Raw genomic sequence first — 24,284 nt, forward strand, 5'->3', positions numbered from 1 at the left:
CTTAGAAAAAAAAAATCACACAAGTCAGAAACCCAAGTTTTTGCAAGTCATTATATACTAATCTTAGATAAGAGAAAATCTATTCAAACATGAGTATAAAGCCAAAAAGGCCGAATTTACTCCTTTGTTTAGATTTTTTTTTTTTTAAGTTTATTTATTTTGATGGGGAGGGTCACCAGAGAGAGAATTCCTAGCAGGCTCTGCACTATCAGGGCTTGAACTCATGAATGGTGAGATCATGACCTGAGCCGAAATCAGCAGTCGGACGCTTAACCGACAGATCCACCTAGGCATGCCAAGATTTCTTAAAATTAAGTGAGCAGAATGCTTCTTTTTTAAAAATTCAGAAAATTTCCTTAAGTTCAGTATTTAATTACTGATAGCAAGCAATATTACTGAAACCTGACTTTATGACAATTTGTTGGAGATTGTAAGGAAAAAAAAATGCCCAAAATGAAACTACTACAGAAAACAATGTATTAAGTATATCTAGACTGAATCCACACGGGTTATAGTGGTGAGTTAGAACATTAACTCAATGTAAAATTTTGGTCTGAATTCAACAGGATTTATACCAATAGGAATGTAACAATTTTACTCATTTGCTACCCTTAAAAAGATTATTTGTAGAATGAATATTAATGTATCAAATTATAATAATTTCATATCAAGTCGTAGCTTCATTACAAGTGATATTCTAACAGAATGTGCTGTTGTCAACATAAATAAAAATTATACTTAAAGATCATATAACACAGTGTAGGTTCTAGACTGGAACCCTAATTCTAGAACTTCTAGCTATGTGATCTCAGGAACATCATTCACCTCTCAAGGCCTTAGCTGCTACATGATAAAAACAATACTGGTAACAATAATTACCTCACAGGAGTAGCATGAGAAGTATCTGAGATAATGTATGTAAACTGCCTACAACAGTCCCTGTCACATAGCAAGTACTCAATCCGTTACTGGTTTCTATTAACACAGGCTTACTTCATCCCCTCACAAAAGACCATGGTCCCATTTCAAGAAACATTTATCAAATGCATAAAAATCTATATATAATATCTATAAAATACTTTGGATTTTAGGTGTCAATTTTCACCAAGATCTCAATAGCTGGACGATGTTTCTGAGGGAAACCAAAGCATGGAATGACTGGAGAAAGACACTGCGAATATACCTTGCGATGCTGGACAGAATTGAAGGAATCATCAGTATGAGCTCGTTAACTTGACTTGGACAACTATACACACACACGTATAAAACAGAAAGCTACAGAAAACACACATACATACTTTCCCTTTGTTTATGAATGCCTAAAAGATAAACAGTGATTCAAAATAAACCCAAACTCTGGTTGCAAAAGGTGGAGGAAAACATGTTTTGCATTTTTCTCTACTACATCTTCCCATCTATTAACAGCAATCTCCCATTCCCCCACTCCCACCGGAAGACACTCGAGTGTCCACCCTTCCATCGGTAGCAGGAGCCCTGGAATCTCTGCTGCGGTCTCCGCGCTCCGGCTCTCACAAGTAACTGAGCGTCTTCAACAACTACTCGAGCCCCAAAGTTCAACTCCAAGGACCTACTCCCGCCCGCTATCCAACCCCCGGATCCTTATTTTATTCTACACCCACATCTGACATCTAGTTTGCCCATTCTTTTCCTACCACCACACTCATTGTCACTAGTGCTACAGCAAAGATCATCCATCAAAGACCTGAGGGCCTCAGTAAATACCTGAGGACCTGCAGGCCTTAGTTTCTGTTAACAACTACTGAACTCTGTGCCTGTAAGAGCAAAAGCAGCCACAAACGACACGTAAATCAAAGTATGGCTGTGTTCCGAATTTTTTTATTTATGAACACTGCAACTTAAATTATAACACATATTTACAGATACATTTATATATCATTTATATAATTCTCACTTAGTCTTAAATTTTTTTTCCAACTTTTTAAAATGTGAACACCATTCTTAGTTTGCAGGCTATTCACAAACAGGCAGTGGGCCAGGTTTGGGCCATGCACCATAATCTGCTGACACCTATCAATATCACTTTCTTCCCAAACCAAACATGTCCGATAAACATGGCTTCGCTCCATTACTTTCCATTATTTCAATCCCTCGTTCTAACTTTCTGCCTCGCTCCTCTTGTAAACGCCTGACTTTGCATCAATCCAGTATCTCTCTTCTGTGGAGTGTTTTATACCGTGGAGTGTTACAGAAGAAAAAAAAAATCCACCACTTGGATCGGTACCACTAAAGATTTCTGTTCTTCAATCTCAACTGGATTTTCTTTTTTTCAACGTTTATTTATTTTTGGGACAGAAAGAGACAGAGCATGAACGGGGGAGGGGCAGAGAGAGAGGGAGACACAGAATCGGAAACAGGCTCCAGGCTCTGAGCCATCAGCCCAGAGCCTGACGCGGGGCTCGAACTCACAGACCGCGAGATCGTGACCTGGCTGAAGTCGGACGCTTAACCGACTGCGCCACCCAGGCGCCCCTCAACTGGATTTTCAATAGCACCTAGCAATACCTCTGGTCTTCAGTCGCTCCCATCCTCCACAGCAAACGCACTACCACTGCCACCGTCCCCTCAAGATGAATCTCCCTAACAAAGGTGATACTTGTCTGTCTTCCACAAACAAGGTCATGAGACAAAAGCCTCAACTTTCCCAGACTGTCACCTGAACCCCATGCCACCGGACAACAGTATTATTACAAATATACCTGCATCTGTACACACATCCACAAGCAGAGTATTCAGCCTTTGTTCTGAAATTCCATAGGCCTGATTTTGTCCATTATTAGAATTTAAGTACCTTACTAAATAAGTACTACATTTATTAGATGCCTGGCACTCAACCAAGTGCTTTACAATGATTTCTCAATCGAGAAGGAACCCCTCCTCCTAGAAATCTCCTCTAAGCCCACCTCCAGAACACTCAGGGGCCTATCAGTAAGCTAAGGCTACCATAACAAAATACCACAGGCTGGTATTAAACAACAGAAATTATCTTACAGTTCTATAAGCTAGAAATCCAAGATCAGGGTGTCAGCATGGTCAGCTTCTGGTGAGAACTCTCTTACATGGCCTTTCCCTGATGTGTGGTCAGAGAACCAACACTGACATCTCCTCTTATAAAGACGCTATTCCTACAGGATCAGAGCCTGACCCTTTTGTACTCACCTTAATTACTTCCTCAGAGGCCTCATTTCCAAATACACCTACACTCTACACTCGGGGTTAGGGCTTCGACATTAAAATTTTTCAGGGACACAAACACTGGGGCCACAACAGTGCATTTCTTCAGTGCTCTCAAACACCCGTGACTATACCTGAAACACTGCTCCACAAAGTTATTATTTCTCACCCACCTGACTGTAGGACTATTTTTCTTCAAGAGAAAGCTCCACATGCTACTGACCAATTCCTATCACTTACCAGAGAGGCTATCGTGGAAGCAAACAGTAAATGACGAAAGAGACTAAATGAATGAATAAAATAACTTCGGCATGATATTCATTTAATGAAAATGGAAGGGTGAGACCAATATTTGAGTTACACAGACCTCTCAGGCTGTTTCTGCCTTTGAGACTGACGCACCTTATAACAAAGAAGATAATTCAAGACTACCCCCAGTGATCAATTTTGTTTAGTTTCCCAGTAATAAGATATGGGAAGAAGAGCAGAGATATCTGAGTGCTAGACAAGTTATACCCTCCACTGCACTATTACTCTGGTCTGCTTTGGGGCATACTTCGTCGCAGAAGAGAAAAAGCTTACAGAGCTTAAAATTTAGTTGGCGGTACTACAGTTACAAAAAAAAAAAAAGGCAAAATGAATGTTTCAGGAGTTCAAAATGAAAGCAAGTTAACAAGGAATGTAATAGCCAGAAACAGACAAATGTGTGCTACCAAAAATATGTAAAAAATTATTGTAAACAGGGGCACCTGGGTGGCTCAGTCAGTTAAGCAGCTGACTTCGGCTTAGGTCATGACCTTAAGATTCACGAGTTCGAGCCTGGCATTGGGCTCAATGCTGACAGCTCAGAGCCTGGAGCCTGCTTCGGATTCTGTGTCTCTCTCTCTCTCTCTCTCTCTCTCTCTCTCTGCACCTTCCCCATTCACTCTCTCTCTCTCTCAAAAAAATAAACATTAAAAAAATGTAAAAAAAAAATATTGTAAACATACAAATAATCTTCAACAATGTAATGATACTACATTAACCTGGGAGCAGAGATACCACAGTAGAGATTCCAGAGTCCTTAATAAAGGTGGAAAGAGTTGAGGACACTTTAATGCCCTCAGGATGGGAAGTGAGGAGATTACTATCACTAGGAAAAAATAGACACAAAGAGACAAAAAACACAGTGGGGGAGGAGGGCACGGGCAGGGGACTTCAACAAATGTTCTTCTGAATTATTAATGCAATGTGAAACCACAATAAATTTCATAAAAGAAGGAATACTTTAGTTTTGCAAATACTGTAAGTACAAAGAGTTACACAAAGGTTGGTAATTAAAATGTGTTCAGAAAGGCAACCTGAAAGCAACCGGGGCATGGGTACCACATTTTCTACATCATTCACTTTTACAAGACCTTTTGGGCATCTTCCTTACAGCGAGGTACTGTGGCAGTCACAATAAAAGGAGAATAAAATGAGTCAAAAACAAACTACAGGTTTCCTGGGCTATCCTAGAGTGTCCCTGAGAAAACTTTCTCAACCCAAAGGGGCCTGAGGCAAAGGTATTCTCCCCACCCCCAAAGTCTTTCCAAGGCCACTTTGCTTTAAGACCTACATTAGTAGGTAATGGCTCTTTTCATAAAAGTGAAAATTCTCTTCCAATTTCCTTCAGTTAGTGAAAACAGCTACTAATGCAGGTCTTTTGTAAAAGCCAAGTGGTACAATGTGGACTTTCATAAAATGCGGGATACCTATGTACTGCTGACACCTGAAATCTCATTCTAGAATTTAAAGTTTTTAAAGTCTGTAATCCATGACAGCAGAGGCATAATTCATACAGTTTTCTGTGCATATAAACCCAGATAAGATACGGCACTTTGATATCCGTGAAAAGCAAGTCAAGAAAAATAAACTGTAAAGAAGAAAACTCCTGAAAGTATCAAGTTCACCCAGTCACGCACAGGACAAAACTACTTGCTCAAGGCCACTGTGACAGAATTCAAGGCTCCAAGAATTCAAGGCTCCAAGTTTCTTTCCAGTACATCATACAACAAAAGCTCAAAAAGTGACGCCTTTTCTGAGATAACAAGACTTTCTCTGGTTTTAAAACAACAAAACCCCCATAGTGTTAAAGTAAGCCAGGGAAGAAGCGTAGAGTCCTTCCTTAAGGTGTAGACAGAGCTAATTTTTGAGTCAAGGTAGTAAAAAGAGAGAAGCAGTGCTCAAATATTTGGTCCAGGGACTAGGACTGCTTTTTGATATTTAAATGTGAGAGAATACAGGCAAACGAGAAACAGTCAAGACCAGCTGACTGGGAACAAAATATAAAAATAGGAACTGGCCTTTATGTCAAAAGGTGTCTGCCATCATTTCAGTTGGGAGAAATGTTTAGAATGGCACAGGGAAGAAAAGCAATGGAGAGAGGTTTTAAGAGCAGCAGCAGTTAATTGCCCTGATTCCACCAGAGAGAGATGAAGTATAAATCAAAAATTTTCTGGGGCGCCTGGGTGGCTCAGTCCCTTAAGTATCTGACTCTTGATCTCAGCTCAGGTCTTGGTCTCAGGGTTGTGAGTTCAAGCCCCACACTGGGCTCCACAGTGGACATGAAGCCTACTTAAAAAAATTAAAAAGAAGAATATTCTACTTCCAGAGGGTAAAATCATGGTTACCAGGGGGTAAAACTGATGGGGTTTGAGAGTACAAACATGCAAAGAGCAGTTAATAAGTTACAGAGATCTAACGCACAGCGTAATGAATACGGACAATACTGAACTGTAATTATGTCATGTGATAAATATAGCTCGAGGCAGGTTGCCTGGGTGGCTCAGTTGCTTGAGCGCCAACTTTGGATCAGGTCATGATCTCACAGCTGGTGGGTTCGAGCCCTGCGTCGGGCCCTGTGCTGACAGCTCAGAGCCTGGAGCCTGCTTCAGATCCTGTGTCTCCCTCTCTCTTTGCCCCTCCCCTGCTCATGCTCTATCTCTCAAAAAAAAAAAAAAAAAAAAAAAAAAAAACCCAAACACATTAAAAGAAAAATATTGCTACAAAGGCAACCATAAGGTATGAATGTATCACAGTGACACATCACACATATTAAATTTATACAGTGTCATATGTCAAATTCATTCAATTGAAAATAGAAAAAAAATTCTATTTCCTGCATCAATTCCCACTGACGGGTAATGTCTGGCCGGAGCACGAGAGGATGGTGCCGGACTCTGCACGAAAAAAGGGCTTTGCTTCTAGGTCCGGTGCACCGTTCGGCAGGCTTCTGCGGTGCTTGCGGGTTAACAGCCAGTGGCTTCCCCCAGCGCCCTCCCCTGGGTGGTTGGTAGAAGACAGCCTCTGGGAAAACACCTCTCTGTGAACATCTTTCGCTGGTACCCGGAAAGCAGATTTCTATAAAATCCATTAAGGAGGCACCCGAGCAACTTCTCTGCCACCCAATGAGCCACACGCTCTCTCAACGAAGTCTGGATCTCAGCCCTGGGTGGGCCTCTTCCTTGGGTGCTTAAATATGGCCCTTAGGGGCAGAGGCGAATCCTTCTATTTCCATATTCTTTAGAGCTCTCTTTCTGCTGACCAGTCAATTCTGTTAATGTTTCTCTACACTTCTCTACATGGAACTTTCCCTGTTCGTATCACCCTGTGTGGTTTCTCCGGCCTGTTTGGACTAGACTGATACAATGCTGACAACCATGGAGACTACAGTCAGGTCAGTGAGGCGACGGAGAACAAGCAGACAGGCAATAAAATGAACCGACAATACAACAGCCTGAAACTTTGCAGCCAGACATCCACAGTCCCTTGCGTGTGACTTAAATTGCTATCTCCCGCAAACATTCTTGGTTGTTTTTTTAACTTCCAACTCTCTGAGTTTTAGTTTCACGGCAAAATGTTAAACACCTGTCACCAGCTTTTCCGTGCTGCAAGAGCTGTCCCTCCTGATCCCAGAGGAACGTCAGAGAGCCAAGTGACTAAGAGCACTGAGGGCAGTTGCCAATTCCGCCATCTTACACTCCTGCCCAGGAAATCCATCGTGGTCAAAATTTTAGATGGGAGGATGGCTTAGTGGCTGCATCTGGGAGTCAGCTTAAACATGAGCTCATTAAATGCAGCACGTGACCTTTCCGGTGCCCATTTCCCCCCTATAGATTTCAATGATTATTAGCACACTTGGAAAAGGACAAAATCAACCACTGAAAAACTCATTCAATTTCATGTATGCATGTTAGGTAAGCCAAAAATAGAAACCCACAGAGAAATAAAGGAGCAGGTTAACAGCAAAGCCAAATTCTTGAAACAAACGCCAGGGATAAGCAATGGTAAAGGTTACTTCTTCTTGTAAGTGGCGTTTCAAAAGGAAAGAAAAGAGCATCAAAAAATATTTCTTGGAATAAAACAGTCCCAGAGTTGGAAAACCGTAGAGGGAAAACTAAAGATATAAGCAGGCACTAAAGAATTCAACAGATTTGTTGTATCACTCATTTAGCAGAAGACAATTTTGGAAGAATCAACAGTAAATGACACTAAACAAGCCACGCACACCGTGCTACTGTGCTAAAACGCACTGACCAGCGAAGAAGAGGTAACTGCCAGAAAGACAGCCTTACGTTTCTATAGGGCATTTGTTTTATTTTAAGGAGTGCTGGGTTGGGACGTACTTGTGTTTTCGAGGAACAAAAATACTTTCAAAAACAGTAATTGGTAAGAATCTGTCTTATCCCACTACCTTACTCTAATCTCTCCAAACATGTTTTACAGCTGGCAAGCCTAGGGTAGAAATTTATGTATTTACAGTGAATGCGCAGGGATAGTCTTTCCTTTCTACTGAGAACAAAGCACGTGTACAACTTCTTCAAGTACAAGACTCTTGCCTCCCAACTGGAAAGACTCCACATAGCAAACTGACAAGGATCCCAGACTCTCGTCTGCCAGAAAAACAATGTCACGGCTGTTGATTTTGCTTCTGCCTTTCTCCAACATAACTGCCTCAGGGATTCTAGGGCAGGTACGTATTTCTCCTTTCCGCTACCCTGCTGACTCAATCAAAATCCTCCTCGTCTTTAGCACAAATTTCACAGTGCATCTAAGAAGTTTCCAGATTAATTTCACAGGGGATGGGGTTCCTGCCATCGCTCCAAATTGTGTGTGAACCCAAAACCTTCTAGTCCCTCACCTCTCAAACTAACAATTTTTTCAATTACTCACACTCCTCTTTAGTGAGAATGCTATTCTGTCATTATCCTTAGTAATGTTAGCTAGAGTACGGAAACTAACTTCCAGTTGGTCTTCATGCCTGCGCTTCCCCCAACTTCACTAGCATCCTGCACACCATTCTGACCCACTTGCCCAGTACAGCAACTTCATCATTAAAGAAAAGAAGCAGCTCCAGAAATTCAGAGGTGCCTCCAGGAAGCTGCAAAAATGAGAGGAAATCCACTTGGCAGGGGCTCGAGGCCACCACCATTTAAACCCACTAGCACTGGGGCGCCCGGGTGGCTGAGTCAGTCAAGCATCCAACCCTGATTTCTGCTCTGGTCATGGCTTCATGGAATAGAGCCCCACGTGAAGCTCCGTGCTAGGAGTGGAGCCTGCTTAAGATTCTCTCTCTCCCTCTCCCTCCACCCCTCCCTTTGGCGCTCACTCCCTTCAGTGCTCTCAAAAAACGACACACAAAAGAACAAAATCCCAGTAGCACTAGTTTTATCAGTTTTATGAGGGTCATCTTTGTGTTTTATTGGCAGAAGGGACTGCTTAGCAGTCATTTCCCTAAGACAGCAAATGCTATCTACGTACCTACCTTACTTTCCTACCATTGCCCTAACACACCACCACAAACATCAGTGACTTAAATCCACACAACTTCACTACATTACAGTTCTAGAGGTCAACAGTCTGACACTGGTCTCGCAGGGCTAAGATGATGGTGTCAGCAGGGCTGGATTCCTTCCCGGAAGCTTTAAGAGGGTTTGTTCTCTTGCATTTCGAGGGTCTAATATCCACCTACTTCTTTGGCTCACGACCCTTTGCTGAATCTTGAAAAGCCAGCAACATCAGGCGGAGTCCTCCTCGCTCCGCCTCCTGTCCTCACTTCCCACCAGGAACCTTGTGGTTACGCCAAGCCCATCAGGAAAATCCAGCATAGTCTTCCTAACTCAGAGGTCAGGGGATTGGCAACTTTAATTCCCCTTTGCCATAGAAAGTAACATATTCAGATTCCAGAAATTAAAACATGAACCTCTTTGGGGGGGGGCGGGGGAAGGACATTACTTGTCTACTACATACACTCCCCAGATTTTATTTACCCTCTATCTCCAGCAGAGTACTGCTCCACAGGGAATCAAACAAACCCAACTTAAATGTGTAATATGTAACCCAAGTCCACTGTCACCTATCCTATTTTCCCCCCGAGATAGGGGAAAGGAAATAAGAGATCGCAAGAATAATCAGTGTAAAGACACATGCTCGTATCCCTGGACAGAACTTGGAATTCATTTTCTCTTTTTTTTTTTAACATTTATTTTTGAGAGAGAGAGAGAGAGACAGAGTGCAAGCAGCAGAGGGTCGGAGGGAGACACAGAATCTGAAGCAGGCTCCAGGCTATGAGCTGTCAGCACAGAGCCTGATGTAGGGCTAGAATGCACCACGGACCGCGAGACCATGACCTGAGCCGAAGCCAGATGCTTATAACCGGCGAGCCACCCAGGCGCCCCATGGAATTCATCTTCTCTTAATGCATGGTCACAAATCCTCCAACGGAATCAACAATAACTATACCACAGACTAATTTTTAGTAAAAGAACCTCATAGAGACCCTGAAATTCAATTTGAAGTACCAACTGGAAAAACTGCAAAAAATAAAACCATCAACTGTTTGGTCTGGTTATTATTAAGCCATGTAATCATTTTTCTCTTAGAAAATCTATGCCTAATCCTAACCCTTGAACACAGCACTACAAAAAACTTGCAGTGTTTCTAATACTTACACCACTGGGAAAAAGTGTGCCTAAATATAAGCTCAAGCTTAAAAACCTCTTAGGGCACAGGACTGCTTAATTCCTGACCTTACTTTTAGAATTATGGAGGGCTACTATGTAGAGTCACTGAGCGCTTACAAAAATTCAGTTCAGCATGAGTAAGACCCTGTACAACATATACATCTTTTCTTAGCTGTTGGTACCTGCCAAGATTTGTAGCAGATTCAAAACTGTCATATTTTCACGGAGTACCGGGCGCCTGGGTGGCTCAGTCAGTTAAGAGTCCAACTCTTGATTTCGGCTCAGGTCATGATCTCGGTTTGCGAGCCCAGGTTCAGGCTCTGTGCTGGATGTGGGTCCTGCTCGGGATTTTCGCTCTCCCTCTCTCTGTGCCCCTCCCCCACTCTCTCTCTTAGGCACACGCTCCGTGTCTCAAAGTATTTTATTTTAATTTGTAATGTTTATTTTTGAGAGAGACAGAGACAGAATGCGAGCGGGTTGGGGCAGAGAGAGAGGGAGGCACAGCATCTGAAGCAGGCTCCAGGGCTCCGAGCTGTCAGCACAGAGCCTGACATGGGGCTCAAACTCACGAGCTGTGAGATCATGACCTGAGCCGAAGTCGGACGCTCAACGGACTGAGCCACCCAGGCGCCCCTCAAAGTAAGTATTTTAAAAAGAACAAGAAGTTCACCAAGTTGGCGTATACTTAATTTTAAAAAACTTTGGGGGTCGCCTTGGGTGGCTCAGTTGGTTAGGTGGCCAACTCTTGATTTCAGCTCAGGTCATGATCTCACAGTTTGTGGGTTCGAGCCCCACTTCTGGCTCTGCGCTCACTGCGCGGAGCCTGCTTCGGATCCTGTCTCCCTCTTTCTTGCCCTCTCCTGCTAGCGCTTTCTCTCTCTCTCAAAAATAAATAAACGTTAAACAATTTTAAAAATAAAAATAAACAATTTATTTTTTTTACTGTAGTATGATTCCAGATTGACCTCAAGAGGGAGCAGCAACCTTTTAAAAATAGACTGCCTGCAGGTAAATGTTTTCTGTGTCTCACTAAAAACGAATGGAAAGACACACTAGACAAAAAATATGGAGACATTCAGGAGCAGGACTTGATTTTAATAATGTTCTACACAACAGAGAGTAGTAATGGACATTAAAGGAAGCAGGTAGACACTGAACTTTAAAACAAACTTGGGGTGAACAGTGAGAAAAAAACAGAGAATCAAACATTTATGAAGGTCTGAGCTCCTGGCCTTTACCTTAACACTGTTAACCTCACCAGTGCCCATTACCCTTCCTATGGACTATGCCTCAGTTTTAAGAATCAAATGAAATAATGGACATTATTTAAATTAGTAAAATGTTTTTTGTCTAACACGACTGAGAGTAACAAGATTACAGACAACTGAAAGGTACTCATTCTAAGCATTAAGAGGTACTTCAAAGGATTCCAGTATTTCAAAGATGGACTACTGAAACACAATGACACGTAAGCAGAACAAAAGCTGAGTGAGGCGCGTAGCTCTCCCATCACCAACAGAGGACCAACCTCGCGATGGACAGGACATGTGCACAAATCGACAAAGCGGAGGGCCTACCACAGCCTTGGTTACCCGGTGAAGAATCCAGATGGGAGAAAACTCAAAACACATTTTCCACACTTCCATCACCCAATCTATCTGCCTCATGTGGTAGCATGATTTATAAAGCTGGGCTTTTCTAGTTTGTATTCTCAGTAACATAGAAATCTCTCAGAATTAACTACAGGATATACCATCCCAGGGTGGTAAACTCCTGACAATCCTTTGCTTCTTTATCTGTATTTGCTGGGTTTTCTACAGTGAATTCCTACTGCTGTTATATGGAGAAAAAAGTGAAAACAAGCCATCTTTTACTTATTATTTCTACAATGATTAGTAAAGTGCAGGTTAGGTGACCAAAGAGAATCACAGGTGTACAGAAATAAGTCAGTGCAAATGAACCACTGTTCTAAAAACCTAAACCATATGCAGGACCACTGTGAAAAGACCACTCTATCAAACATCTAAAACCTAATTTTTTAATGCCAATCAGAACACTCAAATCCCACATTTAAGACAGAATGACTGCAAAATGACAAAGAAAATACATCACTGTTCAGTAAGCCATATGGTAGTACTTTAAAAAAAATAAAAGTCACAGGCTACACAACTTAAACGACCTGTCAGGGGGCGCCTGGGTGGCTCAGTCGGTTGAGCATCTGACTTCGGCTCAGGTCATGATCTCAGTTGGTGAGTTCAAGCCCCACGTTGGGTCTGTGCTGACAGCTCAGAGCCTGGAGCCTGCTTTGGATACTGTGTGTGTGTGTGTGTGTGTGTGTGTGTGTGTGTGTGTGTGCGCGCGCGCGCACACGCGTGCCTCTCTCTCCCTGCCCCTCCTCCACTCACACTCTGTCTCTCTCCCCTTTGGAAATAAATAAACATTAAAAAAAAAAAAAACCACGACCTGTCAGGGGTAACCTGATAGAGCGGCCACAGAACCTAAGCAGTCGCTACACGTCACAGGACAGTGCTCTGTGTTTATAGCACCCTCGGTCTGAAAGAATCAAAGGGCATTCACTGTTTACCTTGTATCCCATCATCACCTTATTCACTTATTTCACTCAATTGTGACTTTTATCATTCTTACCATTTGTTATTCAACAGGATTCTGACATTCTTAAAATGTATGAATGTGTCCTTTCCGTTTATAAATCTGAAAGGATTCACACCACACTATTAAGAAAACCATTGCCCAAGCAACCTAAGAGGAATAGATGTGGAAGGGGGGAGGCTCACTGAAGAAGGAAATTTTCTTTTAATTTCATTCATTTTAGTAGTTCAAATCTGATCTTGGAACACGCAATAATAATACAATAAAGAAAAAAACCTAACGACCACATGAAATAGACTGCATTGCAGGCCATGAGATTTCCTTCTAGATGATACACAGGGAATTTAGTTCATCACCTGAATGGCTTTCCGATCTATTTTAAGTATATTGTTAAAGGCCACAGTCCCAGAGACCAGTTTCTAGGTATCGAGGATTACTTCTCAGCACTTCCAAACACATCCGGGGCTGACCTTTGCCCAGGGCACACAACTAGTCCTGGGAACTACCCATCAGGACTGCTGTCCCTACTCTACCAATTCAACAGTCGACGATGAACTCCAGCAAGCATTTTTGCACGAACTGTCCTTTTTGCCTTCTCTCCATTCACTTAGCCATTAGTCATCCAGGGCAGAAAAGATAGCCATTTCATTCCCCACCATGAAACATCCATTTCAGCTTTCAAGCTTTATTCTCCCCTACAAGGAAAAAGCTACTACTTTTTCCTTCTCTTCCTTCGAATTGTTGCTTCAAGGGGTATAGCAGTAAACAACTGAAAACCATCTAAATGCCCACCAAGAGAAAATATAGTTAAATTATTACATACACAATCTGTATATGTGACTATAGAGGGCAAATACTTTGAGGCTGCAAAACATATTTTTAAAGAATAAAGCTTTTTACCTACTGATATGGAATGAGTGATAAATTCAGTGAAAAACCACGTGCAGTGTACCTCATCTTTATGTAAAGAGAAAGAGTATTTATTCACATTGACTTGCATACAAGTAAACTCTTACTTTCACATCATGCCAGAGTTGAATGGCTACGTCCCACTGGGGAAAGCAGAAGGCTGAGGAGGAGACATTTCCAGTGTACAAAACTTTTTGTACACTTGAAATTTGAACCATGTGACTATATTACCTAATTTTAAAGTCGATGAATTATTTTTAAACTTGCTTGTAACTTTTATTTCCAGAGCATTTGTGGTTGCTGTGAACACTTTAGAAAGTTGACAGCAGGCAGACTGGCAAATTGATTAGCTTGAGAATCAACCTCACTCCTTTATAATCATGCATTCAGCATCCCCAAAGAAACCCCAAATGTCTCCCCCAACACCATCACCAAGATATCCCACCTTGTTATTATTTAATGAAGCAATAATTACTTAATAAGTTACTAAACTGTAACACGATATGGGACGCAAAGACAGATACCGGAGAAATATAAAATTGTAAATTCTGCATGGTAACCATTAACCTTGATGGGTTCAAGTAAGTCTGAAATTTCACGCAAACTTTTTAGGAAGCAAAGAGTTATGTGTAATTTGTGGAGGACATTTCAGCTAATCGTACAGCTGGGGAGAGTCCCGATATCACCAAAAGGAAGAAAATGACACTGCAGTATAGGGAAAGTTTTATTCTGCCTTCCATATCCGTATAAGCAGAGAAGCAGCTGAGGCCAAAGAATTATGAGAATATTACAGCTCATTTGAAAATCTGTCTAATAGCATAGAAAAGAATTCAAATGTCAAACCATTAATTTTAAGAACTTTTATATACAATGAACTCACATATGCATATAGAAAAACAAAACAGCATTTTTAAAAATAAACTTATCACAATTATCATAACCAATTGTCATACTCAATAAGGATTATCATAACCAAGCTGGAAACAAAGAACTGGTTTGATAGCCTATAACAAGAAAATCTGGTTTTGTTATATATATACACACAATTAAAAACCCCAGTAAACTACTGTTTGTGTCATCTAGTAACTAAAATCAAACCCTACTTAAATGCCATTAAAGGAGCAGATGACTAGTGATCATTTTCATATTCGTCCACATGTATCTCCTGAGCATCCCCTGGGAAATACAACAGTAAGACACGGTTTCTGCTTTCAGGATTTTATAATCCAGTTACAACTGTTAGACTACTCAAACACAAATTCAGAAGAGAAAGCGATTATCAAGAGGTTAAGCAACTACACGAGTAAGGGGAGACCTTACCACCCCGAAGACAGAAAAGAGGCAATAAGCTGTTATCTGCTAGCCTTTTTACTTGAAGGACTTCAGAAGGCAGAGATACTAGAGGGAGAAAATTCCAAGTGGAAATGCGTGAGAAACCAAGAGAGTTTACATTCTTTCTCTTACAGAAAGAATGCAAACACAAGTTTGAATAAAACAAGAGTTAAATTCCAAAAAGAGCGCTGAGACCTGAAAGGCAAACCTAAGGAACAAGAACTTCACTCTAGAGTTGATCAGTAGCCACTCTGGGGAGGAACAGCTGGAAGACACGTTCGGGATTCGAATTCCACCTCTTCTACCAACTAGCAACCTTCCAGGCTTGCGAGGTCTAAATTTCTTCATCTGTAGAGGAGGAAAGTAGTATCTGCAACAGAAAACTACTAGGACGACCAAATGAGAACAAAGCATTAAGGACAAAGGCTGGCCTAAGAAACATTCAAGAAGTGTGTTTTGTTTTGTTTGCTTCTGTCGGGGGGGGGGGGGGGGGGGGACGTGATCAGGATTGCCTTTAGGACAACTAATTTGACAGCAGTATGCACGATGAATGGCAAAACCTGAGATTAGGGATGTCTCCTATTAATGGCAGTTGAGGCAAAGGGATTAAAAGTATTCTGTTGCTGAGAAAATGGAAAAGCAGCAGGAGAACCTGATTTCTGAACCGTAACGCAATAGAAGTACAAAGAATTTGTGTGACAGAGAGAGAATGAAGAATCAAAGGTAACCTTTGATTTTAAGCCTACGTGACTAAGAAAGTGGTAAGACCATTAAAATACACAAGAAAATGAGGGGAAGATTCAATGTGTAAAGAACGCAGTTTAATTCTGAATCTTCTGGTTCCAGGTCACAAAATGAGAGTTACTTACAGAGTTTATCAAGAACAGAAGGCAGGTGTGAAGCTTAGGAAAGAAAATGAGGCTGGCAGTGCACACTGGGACTTCAGCAGGGGAGGGAATGAACAGTGGAAACCATGGGTGTGCGTGCGACTGGAAAAGAGAAAAGACAACTCTAAAAACGGAGCTGTGAACTCAATCTAAAGTAACACTTGCAGAGAAGTGGGATGAGAAAATGCACAAAGGCCACACGAAGGCACAAGTCTGAGATGCTGGCTTGTGCAAGTTACAGAGAAGACAAAGCCTTGCCAGCACTGCGCATTCCACAGCTCTTCAGATGCTCGCAGAACTGAGATTACAAACTGACTTACGATGATGTGATTATTACAGGTTCTAAGAGCCTGCGAGTGACTGAAAAGTGTTAATTATTCCAACTCAAACCCCAGCAAGACACAGCTAACACAGTATAATTATAATTAGATAATTTTCCAGTATCTCCAAGCTCAAAAAAGTGTAACTTTTAAGTCCTCATCTTCCTTGACATCCATCCACACATTTGACTCTACTGATTACCCACTATTTCAGGAAACCCCTCTCCCTCTGTCTACTTGAGACAGCCAATTCCCAGGTTTTTTCCCTTCTATTTTGGCTTCTCTTTCATCTTAACTAGTTTCTCCCCAGAAACAGAACATTGAGGGAACAACAATCCTCTATGAAATTCCACAATAGTTGATTTAAACAGTTTTTAAAACCCAACTACGTTTTAAACTCTGAATCCTACCTAACGCTTCTCTTGTTATCATTAATAGGACCTACGTTGTTTCTTGATGGGGGGGCGGGGGGGGGGGGGAGACACATGAATGTGTGTCTCCAAAAAAAGACTTCAGGCTAAACTGCAAAATAAACTTTCTATTTCTTTCCATCAGCAATAAGATCTATTAATTTTTGAAAATACACACATGCAGCATTGTATTCCCCACCCTTCAACAGCTGAAAAGTCAATAGGTCTTAACACACTCTAAAGACATCTTTCTGGTGCTGACATATTTTTGTATCCCACAACTATAAAACCTACTCGCATTCAGTGTTAAGTTGTCCAAGAGATAGTCAAGAGCAGATCTGCCATTTAGATATGAATCCAGTTACCATCCTTAACAATCACCAAGAAATAAAAGCTCAAATGTTTTCCCATATGTGGGTTTCTTCTCAAATACATGTTACAACTGATCATACTTTATTAACTTCAGTTTCTGCCGTATTTCTTTAAAATGCAACTGTGTGACATATGCGAGGAAACTAAAACACGTACTATATACCATAATATTAGGACCTACACTTTATTAATTTGTCATGATGAGCTTTCGAGAAACTACAAAATACTAAAAATGAGATTTTTTAGGGCCTTCTTTGTACTCTTTTTATCTTAGTAGTTTATAATTCATAAAAATGTTAACCTATATGAGGTTACCCATCCAAGTTTTTAAGAAGACACCTGCAATAACTACAATTTACTATGATACCCAAATTTAGCATGGCATCAGTGACTAAAATAACACAATCCTTCACCTTCTTAATGACACCAGCTCAAGGTATATTTTAATAACACAGCACCAGAAACCTCATCTAAAAGGATACCAGAGTTTCATAATATTTTTAGGCTATTTTTGAATGCATATGATTATACTCGTGTCTCTATTTTGTAAGGAACATCTCTAAGCACAAAGAGAGGGAAAAACTCTAAGCTCAACAATTTTGTAAGACACTGTTCGTTAATGAAAGGCAACACGGCAGAGAAGAAAACACAGGTTCTTGGCTTCATCCTGAATCTAACGCAGCCACCACCACTAAAAAGGTGATGAGATCTTGAGCAGTTAAGTTAATCTATCAGAGCCTGTTTATTAATCCTCAGACTGGAGAGAATGCCACCTATGTTGTTAGAAATAAAAAAGAAAAAGCATATTATTACCAGCAACTGTAACTAAAATGCCATAGATGTTTTGGCTCCTTTTGAGCCACAGCTCCCCCAAAAAGTATACACTTGGGCCTAAGATTTCAGGACATATGCATGCTTTTAGAACCAGACTTCTTTGCGATGATCTTATTCGGTTCTATGTTTTCCCTGGAAGCCAGCAAGAGGATGAACACACAGTGCATTGTTAATAAATACATGCCAGTGATTAGATCAACACGGCCTCCAGCACTTCTGCACACAGAAATACAAAATGTGACAATTTCCCAGCTTTCTGTCTTATTTAATAGCGAACAGTGTAGTATCACCGTTTCACTTACAGCTCACTCCCTAGGGTCAACTATCAAAATATTTAGTCCCTGGCTGCTGGGAGGTTTTGTTTTTTTTAATCTGTTTTGAAATGCAAACTTCTAGGCCACTGGCTTTCTACCTTTTACTTTTTCTTCACATGAGCAGGTTCAAGTTTAAGGAACTGAATTTATTCTCAACTGACCATACGGAATTTAAATCTACCTTGAAAAATGCACGTACCAAAAAACAAAAAAGAAACTACTTTAGAAACCTGCTTTATGGAGTCATCCAAGCTTCATGTAAGCTACCATAAGCTCTGTGTAAACATATTACTTAACTTGCCTAATATGTAAGTATCCCCATCTGGCCTTAGACAATCTTGAAGTTTTACCACATTTGTTTCAAAATAACAGCTTGTAACCCTTGTTAAAAGCTACTTAGTAATAGTTGAAACGTTACAGAAAAACTGGATACAACGTTCAGCATTAAAAAACCAACATAGCTATGTAGCTTTTACAAAGAATGAGGTATGTAATAAAATGGAGGACTAAATGTGAGTACCCTTGGCCAATAAAAAGCATATATACTGTGGATGATCCCAATTTTCTTCTTAAAACATACTTACATGCATAGAAAAATCCTGAATGGCTAAACACCACACTTGTAGACTGGTTACCCTGGGTAGTAAGAGGGGAAAATGGGGGGTAGGGGGTGGGGAGCAGACGTCTTCATTGTTTAGCTGCTTTTTTTCTTAAAGAGCACGTAGTAATTTTGTTAATTAAAAAAATAACCGGGAGAAAATAGCCACTGGTAAAACTGTACTTTCTCCTCCGTACCCAAATACTTCTAATGTGTAATTTTCAAAACATAGTTATGACTTCTCAGTTTAAAAAAAAAAAAGACCTACAAAAATACAGTACTAGAAGTTAAAAAAAAAAAAAAATCTTGCATTTGCAAGATTACTCCCGCTGGTTCTACTCAGGGCTCCTCTCTACGTCAGTGTTCGAAACGCCCTAAAAAACGGGCACCACACTTGAACGGTAGTAAACGCTCAAACAAAAAAAACCCAGAAAGTAAGAAAATGTTAGCGCCTGCTCTAGCCTCGTAAATCCCTTCCCAGCCTCAACCCCCAAGGCTTCCCCGAGCCTACGTAGGCTGGATCCTCTTCCTTCCAAATCAAAACAACAACAGAAAGTCACGGGGTGGAACTGAAAAGGCCTTGAAGGGGCCCGTGGGTGTCTTGGGACCGCAGCGTCAGGGAGTCCTGGTCCCCGAGCCCGGGTCAGAGCCCAAGGACCATCCGCCCGGACCTCCCATAACCCTTCGACCCCTCCAGACGCCCTCGACCGCCCTCGACTCCCGGCCCCTGCGACCCTGCCGACCCCGACCCCCAACCTCCCGGCCCCCTTCGAAACCTCCGGCCTCCCTTGACTCCCCAGCCCCCGACCTCCCCGACCCGCCGCCACACTCCAGCACGCGGGACGCGCCGACCCGCACGACCCCGAGTCCGCAGGCAGCGGCGTTACCTGCGGCGAGACGGTCCGTCCGGCCCGCCGCAGCGACGCGCAGGGTCAGGCGCTAGGACTCGGCGGGCTCCACGGCAGCCCGCCGCCCCCACCGCCACCACACCACCGCCGCCAACGCCGCCGCCGCCGCCGCTGCAGCCCGGAGGAGGGGCGGGGCCCGGACCCGCGGCTGGGGAAGCCCGACCGTCGCGGCCCCGGGAGTCGTCGGGAACCTAGGCATGCGCAGAGCAGGGGGCGCGAGAACTGCTCCAGGAGGACGCCGGAGTCAACAAGGCTTCGGGGACGCCCCCATCCGGCTCCGCCCCTCCCCCCCACAGGCATTGCTCCGCCCCCACGCCCAAACAACGCGAGGTCTTGAGGAGACTTGGGGACGGCCCCGGTTGAGAGAGATCCCGCGAGAACAGGGCATCGCCCTCCTCGCCCCCTTCCTAGCGTCAGGACGCCTAGGGGCTGAATAGGTGAGAGGCGGTCCGCGGCGGCGGCGCTGGAGTTGAGGGAGGAGGCCTGCCCTCGGGGAGGCCGTTCTATTACGCCGCGCTTCGGGACGGGGCGTCTAGGTGTCGGAGCACATGCGAGGGTGCGTCCCCGCGGGGTAACTATACAGAAGCTTTTGCGGAACGTGCTCACCGGTTTGTCTGAAGAGCAAGGATTTTCCACAGGATTGTGCCGCCTTAAAGTGACGGCTTAGAGCTCCAGAAGTTACCCCACCGCCCGGTGTTAACGCCTCCGCCGCCGGGCCAGCGCCTTTCCCTGCGTTCTCGGCCTGGCTCGGGCGTTGGGCTTGCCCCCACAGCTAACGTGTTCATCATTTTGCAAATTGAGCACTTACAACCGGTGACACGTGTGCCAAGCAAGTTCCTCGTGGCTTGCGTAAACATCCCGTAGCGCATAAGCGGAGAGAAAGGGTTTTGAGGGAGAGGGGTTCGAAAGTTGACACAGGGAAAGGAGACGAGGGTCCGGAGGGCTGAGAAAACGCTGCCCCGTGAACCTGGGCAGCAAGCAGGCTGGTCACACTTCGAAGTGACGTTTAGTGTGCCTGCAAGTCAGTATGTCTCCTCGTAAGTACAGTGAGTTTTTTGTCAGGGTTTTTCTTTCTTACTCCCAAGTCTCTCCGTGTGTGTGCCACTCCCGCCCCCAAGTAGGCTTGCGTTGTTTGAATTCTGCCCGGTTTTGGTTTTCAGATCGTTAGTGGTTTTCGGGTACCTACCTTTGTAGGTTGCCCCCTGTGAATCAGAATGGCCTCGGTGCCCTGGTTACTGTTTCCCACCATAGCTGATGGCGTACAAAGTCGTTAAGTAATCTATGCGTGAAAGGAGAGCTTGCGAGCCCGGGCAGAGCTGGCCTCGCGAAATAAATGTTGCGAACGAGAGCAAAGTTGCTGCTACGGTGGTCGGCCATCAAGCCACCAACCTGGTGTTACTTTAATGAACTTTGTGTTGTTTGATGTGAATGCAAATACAGGGGGCGTTTTGCTCCGAACTACAAATCTCTATTCGCTTGCCGTCCAGATTAGAGCCCTTGCACAGATTTTTTTTGGCCCTTGGCCTGGTCCCAGCGCACTCCTGACTGTGGTGAGATCATATAACAGTCTTACAGGATTAGCTTTCTGCTATTCCAGGCAGAAATGTTAGCACGTGAAAATATCTTGCCATAAGCAAGTTAAGTAGGAGTTATGAGAAAAATAGTTAAAATCGTTAAGCAACTGCTAGGACTGCCCCCTCTTTTCTCCCCTTCATGTGTGCATTTACTTTCCCCATTCTGCTGTGCATTTTTCAGGGTCCTGGACCCTTTTCTTTCTCCTCGTACTCTATTACATTTAAAGTTGACCACAGATTATTTTTAATAAGACTACTAGTAAGTACTTTGTTAATAAGTAGGACTAAGTGGTATTTTGTGGGTTAGTAGTTGAACAGTAAATAAGCCATCCACTGTATCTTCCGTGGTACGCATGTCTCACGGTGCCACGCCATCTATATCATTTAGACCACTTCTGATTATGCCTCCATTGAGCATGTTTCATGTATAGTTTACTTCTGGTGAGCGTGTGTCTTCCGAATGACTGATAATCCACAAAGTCTGGGCACATGGCCACTGTGTTCGCTATTACTTAACAGTGGATAGTACAACGTCTGCTGAAATGTCGGTACTCTCCGTCTGTGGAATGGACAATTTAAGTTACTCCATCATGCAGAATTGTTCAGAGATTTATTTAGCCCGGGATGAATTTAGATAACCCCCAAACATTGTATTCCTGGAGTTGCCGGTCCACTGTTGTAGCAAGTCTGGTCCTGGCAACAGCAAAGCCTCGCTTGCTGTAACAACTTAATTCTCCATACCAGGTTGTTTCGCTTTTAATGTTAAGTGGACAATACCAAAGTGGATACTTGTGAATGCAGAGTACTGGGCAGGTAGGGGCCTTGTAATGTCAGAGATGCTCTGTTTCTTGAATGCAGAAGACATCCAACAAATATTTACTGAATTAAGCGAGACTCAGCCTACGAAGTACTGTCACCTTCCTAGGAGTTCACCATCCCACAGGCATGGCATGGTTGCTGTGTGTTTCTTCAGCCTCAGAATTTGAGGTCTCCATGTGTTGCCCAGATTAACACATCATCTGGTTTTGGAAACACCTGTGTTGCATAATAGGCCTTAGTTTTGGTTTATCGTGCCAAGGCTGGCCTGTGAGGCCTGAAAAAATTTCCTTACAGCTTTCATTTAACCTGCACTGTCTGGGGAAAACCCAACACTAAATCCTACTAAATATGGAACTGTTTTGTTCTACAACTTTATTTCCTTGTACTATTTTCAGGACAGTTACAAGTCCCATCACCTCCTGGCTACCCCTCCCCCCAGAACACAATAAAAACAAATTTTTCCTCTCTAAAAGAGGGTTAGTCTCACAGTACTTGTTTTTCTGTTTGAAAAACAAAACATATCAACATTTCCTTATGTTGATGACTTTAAGAAGCAAAAATGTATTTTGTTGGGAAGATGATAATGTTTTCTAGAGTAGGACTAGTATTTGAAAATGAAGGAGAAAGCTTAACCCCCTACATTCCGGAGAAGTAATAGCTATGTAATTTACAAATTGAGGAACTAGAAAACAGGCTTAGAGCTGACCCATTAAAAGGATTCTTCTAATTTATATCTTTGTCTATAGCCATTAGCACCTTTTGTAAATCACAAGATTTCTCCCTTGTATGGTATCTCACTGTGGGGGATTCCACTTATGATTGCTTCACATCCTGAGCAACAGTATAGTCAAAATTAAGGATTAAGAGCCCTATGACAAGATAAAAGTAGCTATTCTCTAAAGAAAAGTGAAAAAGACTTTGTTTAAACTAGTGGTTCTCAAAATGTGATCTGGGATCAGAGGCATCAGAACATCAGGGAACTTACTGGAAGTGCAAATTCATGAGACCCTGCCCTAATTTAATACATCCTCTGGGCGTTTCTGATAAATGCTAAAATTTGAGAACCATCGGTTGTAATCATTAAATGTACATAGTATGTTGTTTATTTAATATGTATAACTCATAAGTATGAAATTGGGTAAAAATATAGGCTTCTTTGGTGAAAATACTCCATTCCTTGTATTCCCAGTGCCTTTACTATGATCCCTCTCTAAGGCAACTATACTCATTGCAATTATACCCACCCCAATATTTTTTCCTTTATGAGCCTTTCTCAATCCTTGAAGTCATAATACAATGATGTTTTGTTGCCTCACATGTAAAGATGGTATTTGTGATTGTGGGTGTGGCTGAAAAGACTGCCCAAGCAATCCTTTCCATACTGGGAAGTTGCCCAGAATTGTGCACCCCTGCTGCATTATTGGGCCTTCATGTTTAGCAACTGTTTATTTTCTTTATTTCCACCATAGGAACTACCTAGCCAAAATGCCAAGTTGATCAGACTCCAATATTTTTTGTAGCCTTTTCAAGCTATTCTATATTCTCTGAAATTTCCAAATGTGTTTTTGAAAGCTGTGATAAAGTTTATATAAAATTATAATAGAATTTTAGAAAATAGAAAACTTGGAAAAAATAGAAAAAAGAAAACTTGGAACATCAAAGAATAGAACTTGTGTGAGACCTAACAAAATATGTAAATACACGTGACTTGCTGTGTTGAGCCACCTCCCTCCACCAAAAGTATTCATAGCAAAATACTGAAAAGCAGAAAAGTTGCTCTTAGCCTCTCAAATTCACTGACCATTAAAATGTTAAACATAAAATTGTACTTTCCCAAAGTCATTTGATCCTATTCTTTAAGGGGATACTTCAGAAATTCCTGCCCTGTTTAATATTAAAAATGAAACTTGTTTGTCCAGAGTATGTCCAATTAAGAATGAATTTTAATTAGAGAATTACTCTCTAGCACTTATAAACCATTATATATGTACATATATGTTATTTCTATATAGAGATCCCTCGTATACATAAAAACATCAACGATATTTAAATAATTGGTTTAGGCCTCATTTCTTTTTTAGGATTTGCTAAAGTAACCTATTTAGTATTGATGTAGGAATCAATTGTCCATTATAATGGTCCATTGTATGGACAGTATGTCCATTATAATGGACAATTGATTCCTACATCAACTCTTTCTG

At 42.2% G+C, this 24,284-nt stretch overlaps 1 protein-coding gene across 1 annotated transcript in view; it reads right to left on the reverse strand.

The window, feature by feature from the left end:
• The window catches only part of PCMTD1 (protein-L-isoaspartate (D-aspartate) O-methyltransferase domain containing 1), a 68,627-nt gene extending 48,715 nt beyond the window's left edge, over window positions 1-19,912 (reverse strand). Inside the window, exon 1 of the mRNA XM_047073918.1 lies at window positions 19,670-19,912. The gene's annotated coding sequence lies outside the window, so the exon portion shown is untranslated. The remainder of the gene's footprint in view (window positions 1-19,669) is intronic.
• Between the last annotated feature and the right edge of the window lie 4,372 nt (window positions 19,913-24,284).

This window comes from Lynx rufus, unplaced genomic scaffold, assembly GCF_022079265.1.
Source record: "Lynx rufus isolate CCGP_SWC_20201006 ecotype Redwood Valley unplaced genomic scaffold, mLynRuf1.p SCAF_12, whole genome shotgun sequence".
In the NCBI taxonomy this organism is placed as follows: Eukaryota; Metazoa; Chordata; class Mammalia; order Carnivora; family Felidae; genus Lynx; species Lynx rufus.